Source organism: Gossypium hirsutum, chromosome A02 (genome assembly GCF_007990345.1).
Source record: "Gossypium hirsutum isolate 1008001.06 chromosome A02, Gossypium_hirsutum_v2.1, whole genome shotgun sequence".
Lineage (NCBI taxonomy): Eukaryota > Viridiplantae > Streptophyta > Magnoliopsida > Malvales > Malvaceae > Gossypium > Gossypium hirsutum.
Window position 1 is genome coordinate 91,675,609 of NC_053425.1, and position 7,686 is coordinate 91,683,294.

Sequence of the window (7,686 nt, forward strand, 5' to 3'; positions counted from 1 at the left end):
TCGGATTTACAAGGTGTGGGGATTTACTTTTAATAATGGTGATTGATGATAATTTTGAAAAAATAATTTAATAAGTAATAAAATATTATTTTTAATATTATTCTTGAATAATGAAATTTGGGTGAACACAAAAGTGTTCTTTAAGATTGATTTAAGATTCGATAAAAGAGGATACCAAGTTAGTTCCCGAAACTTCAGATCTGAGACAATGATTATGATTTTATGATTTAAGTTACTCATGACATATGATTTGTAACATCCCAAAATAAGGCCTAGTCGGAAGAGTGGTTTTGGGACCACAAATCCGACATTGAAATATTTATTTTATGATTATTATGATGTCTAGAATATGAAAATATGCATGTGTTAAAGTTTCATGAAGAAATTCTATGAGCAAGGTGTCTAATTAGAAAATAAGGACCAAATTGAATAAAGTGCAAAACTAGGTTTCTTGAAGCAATTTGTATGAAATTGCTTTAGATTATTAACTAGAAGTCCTTAAGGAGAGATTTTCCCAATTTCTAAGTTTTTGGACAAAAATGGGCATGTATGGATAGAATTCTAAAAAAAGGGTTTAAGGGAATTTTGGTCATTTTGCTAATTAATGAAATAAAATGGGAAAATGATGGCAAAAATCAGCCATTCTTCTCCCTCATCCAGCCGAATTTCTCAAGCCCTCCATAACTAGGGTTTTCAACATTTTCAAGCTCAATAGTAAGTGCTCCCAAGCCCCGTTTTTAATGTTCTTCGTATTTTTGAAATCCCAGTAGCTTACTCTCTCCATTTCTACCCATATTTTGAGTTAGGGTTCATGTTTGCAAAGTGACCCATGTGTGACATGTTTATTCTTTGATGTTTTATAGAGGAATATGAAAGTTGGATGTGTGTTAAACATCTTTTTCTAGGTGATTTTCATGAAAAACCACTAAAAGGACCTTTTTGGAAAAGGCACAAAATATGTGGTAGAAATGTGAAATAATGGAAAATGTGGGCTGCTATAAGAGGGAAAAATATTCGGCTAGGCTTGGGTAACCAAGAAAATTCATGCATTTTATACGAGCCTAGGGACCCAATCGTAAATAATGTGAAAGGTTAGGGGCAAAACAGTCATTTTGTCTGGGGGTGAAATTTAGACTCGAAAAGAATAATGTGAGATATTGATAATTTATTTTTATTGTTATAGACCCCGAGGAACAAATTTCGGAAGTCGATCGAGGAAAATAAAAGGTTTCGGAATAACCGAGACACAAAACCGAAACGGATACCAGGTAAGTTCGAATAACTTTAAGTAAACTATTAATATGCCTAATTACATGTGTTATGAATGCATGATATTTGGTTATAATGATGGCATGAAAATCCATGAAATATGTTATTAATAATGACATGATAATAAATGTCCCGGTTGAAGTAAAAAGGGAAATTCGATGGATAAACCATGGCTTACATGACTCGAGATCCTGCATGTGTTGCAGAAAAGGATTTAGTTTGGTCGGGTAATCCGTTGATCTCAAATATAGAAAGGATCTAGCCTGGACGGGTGTTTCTTGAGTGATCGAGCCTTCCGAAGAATATGTGTGCATTGTGGATTTAGCCTGGACGGGTAATTTGATTAGGGTCTGAATTTAGCTTTGACTGGTAATTCAGATTCGAGCTCATTAAAGGTATTTGTCACTATAAGGGATTTAGCCTGGACTGGTAATCCCGACATCACCCTATGAGTTTACATTACGGGGGATTTAGCCTAGATTGGTAATCCCGCCGTAAGATGTGAGGTTCGCGGGAGTGCGTACTTGAGATGATCGCTTTTATAACTTGATGGTAAATGGAAAATCCATTGAGATTTCCAAGAAACTCAACGGGATTAACATGAGATGTAAAAATGAAATTGTTGGATGATGAGCTTATCTGAGACAAATTACATAGTATATTGTTATGGGACTAACTTGTTGATTGAGTGCATGTGATAGGGAAACTATTACATGCTTGTTGGTTTTATTGCCTAATATGGAAGTATGCTAATTAATCAGTAAGTTTACTTTCCAGTTATTCGGGCTTACTAAGCATGTAAATGCTTACCCCTCTCTTTTCCCTATCTTACAAAGCTCGAGGACTCGTAGAGGTTGGAAGAAGATTAGAGAATCAACACACTCTCATCTTATTCAGCATTGGTATATAAATACTTTTATTTTGTTCAATGGCATGTATAGGACTTTTGCTATTTTATTATATGTGTCATTTGATTAGCGCCAACATGAAGGCTTATAAAAGTATACGTGTTCACTTGTATATGACCATGGAAATTGGCTCATTTTGATTTAGGTTATGACCTACAGATTTGGGCATGTTTATGTCCAAATATTCTTGTGATAATTAAATATGGCATATTACAATTAAGTATATGTAATGTGACCAAATCACAAGGGATGGCTAGGTTATAATTGGAAATGAGTTAAGATAATGGGCCAGTCTTAATTGTGTTATAAGACATAGAAATCCTTAATACAAAAAAAAGAAGAAGGAATAACCTAGCATGTATAAAACTGATGAGATGAGGTGTACATGCAATGAGATATATCAAGGTCATTTGGGATGTATAATTAGGCCTTGTTATGTATTATGGTAATCTATAAGAGATGGGGATGATAGAGGGTGACTAAAGGCTTGGAAAATAGCCTAACAAGGTCCACACGGGTAGACACAAGGGCGTGTGTCTAGGCCGTGCGCGACACACGGACCGCCTCATGGGCGTGTGATATGGCCGTGTGTCCCTTGCACCTAAAAATTTTAAGTCAGAATGCATGGTAGTAAACACACGGGTAGAGACACGGCCATGTATTTCAACTGTGTGGAGGGCACGGCCTAGCACACGGGCTTGTGTCTTGGTCGTGTGCCCTTAAATGCATGCTGACGTCATAAGCAGAATGTCCAAGTTCTTGGACACTGGCGATCACACGGGCATGTCTAGGTTGTGTGAAGGACACAGGCATGTGCTTGGCCGTGTGAAAACCCTTGTAGGTTCGAAATAGGAAATAAGGGACATGGGCGTGTCCCAAAGCACAAGGGCGTGTTCATTGTCTCCACACGGGCATGTGAGACATTAACCTAGAATTTTTCTTAAAATTTTCTTAGGTCCTTGGTTTAGTCCTGGACCATTTTCAATGTATGTTTTGGGCCTCGTAGGCCCCTAATAGGGACATTAAGATGTTGTTTGATTGGGTTCAAATTGGAACGAAATTTTATAACTCGTATTTCCCGAAAATATTCGAGTTTGTGTCTGGTAATGCCTCATCCCTGGTCCCGGTCTCGGGAATGGGTAGGGGGTGCTACATGATTTATGGCTATTAGATTATGTATGTGCAAATGATGTGAAAAATATGTTACTGTTCTGATCTTTTGATTAGCATGTTAAGCATGTCACATTTCTTATTCTGATTTGCATGTTAAGCATGGCATTGTGATAAAATATATACGAGATTTGATCAGTATGTTAACCATGCCATATTCCAATATTTTGATTCGCATGTAAAGCATGCTTACTAAAAATTTGTTCTGTATGCCATATCACATGCATAGTGTTGGGAAAAATATACGGAGAAAGTATCTGGCAGTAAATCTGCATTATCTGGTGGCTTATCCACAATATTTTGTATCTGGCTGTGAATTTGTAATATCTAGTGGTTTGACCACATTATTTTATTTCTAGCAGCTCGACTGCACTATCTGGTGGCTAGTCCATATTATTGGTGTGTTATTGGATAGATGAGTTCTGAGGAACTCTTTATGGTGTGTAGCGAAGTTGGGTAAGATTTCTAACACCTTATGCCCGACCCAGTCACCGAACCTGAATATTAGGATGTCACACCATCGTCACATATAATAAGCATTACAAATGGTCTCGTTATTAAGCAAACATCTTCCAATTTAGCTTTTGAATAATTACAAGTCACACATATTCTAATCATCATTAAAACATGCTCAACATTCACCAAACAAACTTAAAACGAGAATTAAACATGCTTTTAGACCACCAAACAAAATTTTAGAATTATTCACGTAGGTATCGATACTAAACCAAAGGTATCGATATTTCTTTCAAATGGTATCGATAATGCTTGGAAAATCGACACCAAAACTGCATTATGTTCCTTGCTTAAAATCAAAATCTTAGAATTTATCGGTACCTTTCATAAAGTATCGATTATTCTACCCTAAGTATCGATACTCATGATATGGTATCGAAACCAAATTACGTTACTAACTTCTTGCACCTTCAAAAATCATGGAGGTATCATTTTTAAAGCACAAATATCAATACATCTGTTTTAAGCCATAAAAATTCAATAGTTTAAGGCATATAATCCATTAAAAATAACTACTCAAGATTCAACTTTTTCCTTATCAAGTAATCACCAAAATGACCATAATAACAATTTAGTCATCAAAAACATGTCCGAGTAAGCAAACAATATAACAAGAACAATATCCATAAATCCTAAGAATAAATAAGCTATGAAAGTAGTCAAAACATTATGGCAAAGTTCATGCAACAATTCTACTACATTATTCAATGCCCATTGACTATACATACCGTTCATGACACTTCAACGTAGAAAATATTCAACCCAAAACAATATCAATGAAACAATTATAACATCCATCAACAGTGCTAGAGAACTAAACCTATAAAATATCATGAGGACCACAATAATAATCTATCAAAGTCTAACCAAATTGCTTTATCCCCATAGATAAAAAATAATATTAGTACCACCTACGCAAATATTAAAACCTAACTTGGATCACTTCCTTGGTATCCCCACACTGCTCACACAAAAAACGCTAAATATCTACTATGGTTAGAGAGAATGGATGAGCTTAAACAAGCTCAGTGAATGTTGAAGTAACCACAAAGTATATACAATATAAAAGGTTAAACAAGAGAATACTACAACACGCTCACAACCATATTCTAACCTAGTCAAAATAACATATTCACATTTCATTAAATCATAAAACTAACATATACTCCTACATGCAATTACACTCAACTCACTTATATATGTAATTCATTTTACAATAATTCATTAAGACTAAACAACATATACATGCTTCAAGATATCACAATCCTATGGCATGCAAACTATATCTAATGGTTTCAAGAGATCACAAGGCCAAAATATCCACAATTACACATTTTTAATTACTGATTTAATGCGCATCATCTCTATTCACATTCATCAATTTACTCACAACTTGTACATAATGCATGCTTATTGGATTCACATTTACTTGCACTTTAGGTGCCACAATAATAGCCATTGAGCCATCACATATTTGACCACATATGTGTGCATTAAAATCAAAACATTATATAGAACATACAATTATTCTCACATATTACCTATTATAATAATATTACATTCCACAGTTTAACACATATATACTTACCAAAATTTTGCTTGCTTTTACTACATATTTGCATTATTAGCATATCATTATTATTATCATTTGGCATGTATATCATGCCTACAACTCAACGTAATTCACAATTGTCGTCACACATATCTCATATCATAATATCGTATCGTAATAATCAATCTACAATTATTCACATAATCACACAATTTCCAAAATAAAGCAGAGGAAATAGAAAGCTTACACTCGAAACTTAGGATAAGGGTTTAGGTTATTCCTAAGCTCCCAACTAACCCTATGAATCATGTCTACAAGTAGCGATTCCAAGCACTCGCCATTCGCGCTTTCAACTAGTTGCCGAAAGCTTAAACTAGCTTTTCCCTGCCTTTCGTTTTACGCATTGAAGATTCTAACGATTTTGAAGCTTCAACAAGGTAAATAAAACAACACAATCAACAATCAGCCTAAGACTCACTTCAAACAATCAAAACACAAGCCTCAACTAAATTCTCTTGTAATCGAAACTTTTGACATAGCAAACTTGAAATTCAAATATCTTGATCTATACTTAATCTTTCTACCTAAAAAAATTTCCATTCATCTAATAATTCACCTATGATATATTATCAACCTTTAAACTATGTAAACCTACCTAATTCATGGTATCAAAAATTTCGACATGTTTATGATAATTCTCACGAAAATTCATTAAAATGTTGGAAATCTTCAACGAAACTTTAGAGTAAGTTTAGAAACCTTCTAATCATGTCAAAAATAATTGAAAAATACTTTGAAACCACATTTTTACCCAAAATCTCGAAATCCAAAATTAACGACCTATTTTTCAGCTTTTATTTAAAACATACGATTTAACCGCTAAAAACTCAATTTAAAGGACCAAATAACATCAAAAACTAATAAGGAATCAAATCATTACCTTATTTGAAAAAAACCGAACGTTTGATCGAAAACCCAAAAAACTCAAAAATTCAACAATGGAGAAATCTATGGTGTTATTAGATTTTTTCTTGAAATTCTGTAGAGATTTATAGCTTGGGGAATGATAGAAATTTAAGGAATTAAGTTTGGGAATCAAAATTAAATGAGATGAGTTTTTGAATGCAATGGATGGCAAAACAAAGATATGGAGAAGAGACTAACGCGGGTTTTATAAAGATGAAGGGGGAGAATAAGGTGAAAATTAGAATTTGGTTTAGTTGCCTTTTAAAAACTCATAATTTAGACCCTTTTACAAGTCAATCTTTATTTCAAAATTGAAAGTATTTTAAACATTATTTTTAGAAATTATTCTAATTTTCAAAAACCTATAGAAAAAAATAATTTTGGGTTACCACAATTTAAAACTTCTGAACCTAATCTATGACATAATTTCCATTTTACCCTCAAAACTTATAGGCCCAATTTTGGGGTGTGATGTCACATACCAAAAACTGGGTTAGTAGAAATTAGGTTAATGAACTGAGAGAGTGGTCACCCAAATTTTATTTATTTATTTTAGCTAATCTTTTGATATTAATAAATATTAAGTATAGTGGTTGAGTAGTGGTGGAGTTGTCCATGATGACTTGCGTTCAGATCCTTTCTCTCACACTATTTTCTATATCGTGCAATTTTGCCTCAAACCTTAATAAAGGTCACACCATGTTTTTAAAATAAATGTGGTAGGAATTAAAATAAGGAGGTGAAGTGGTCAAGTGTTTTTAAGCTATCCTAGAGGTCCTAAGTTGAAGTCCCCTTGTTTTCATTTTTTTATTTAATTTTTTAACACAATTTCCATGTGCATAATGTGCTTGCCGTCCACCCTATCGTTACCATGTTTAGGAGGATTCCTTTCCCTTTTTATGAGCTAAACTTACCATATGTTGAGGTAACATGATCCCTCTTTATGCTCCTATGTTCCCTCTCTTTCCTTTCACTTCATTCTTGCCTATTTACTATGATTCAATGAACCTTGTCACAGTTGACCAAGCAAATGTAACATCTCGAAATAGGGTCTAAATGGAATAGTGGTTGCGAAACCACAAATCTAAGATAGAAAAGTTTATTTCGATTAATTTTTATGATTTACTGAGTGATTAGATGCATGTGTTAGAGTATTGATAAAAACATTTATAGATTGCATGTTTAATTTGCCTATTAGGGCTTATTTACAGAAGTTGTTGTAACAACCCAATTAGGGCCTAAACGGAATGATGGTTTTGGAACCACGAATTTGAAGTCGAAAAATTTATTTGGATTAAGTTTTAA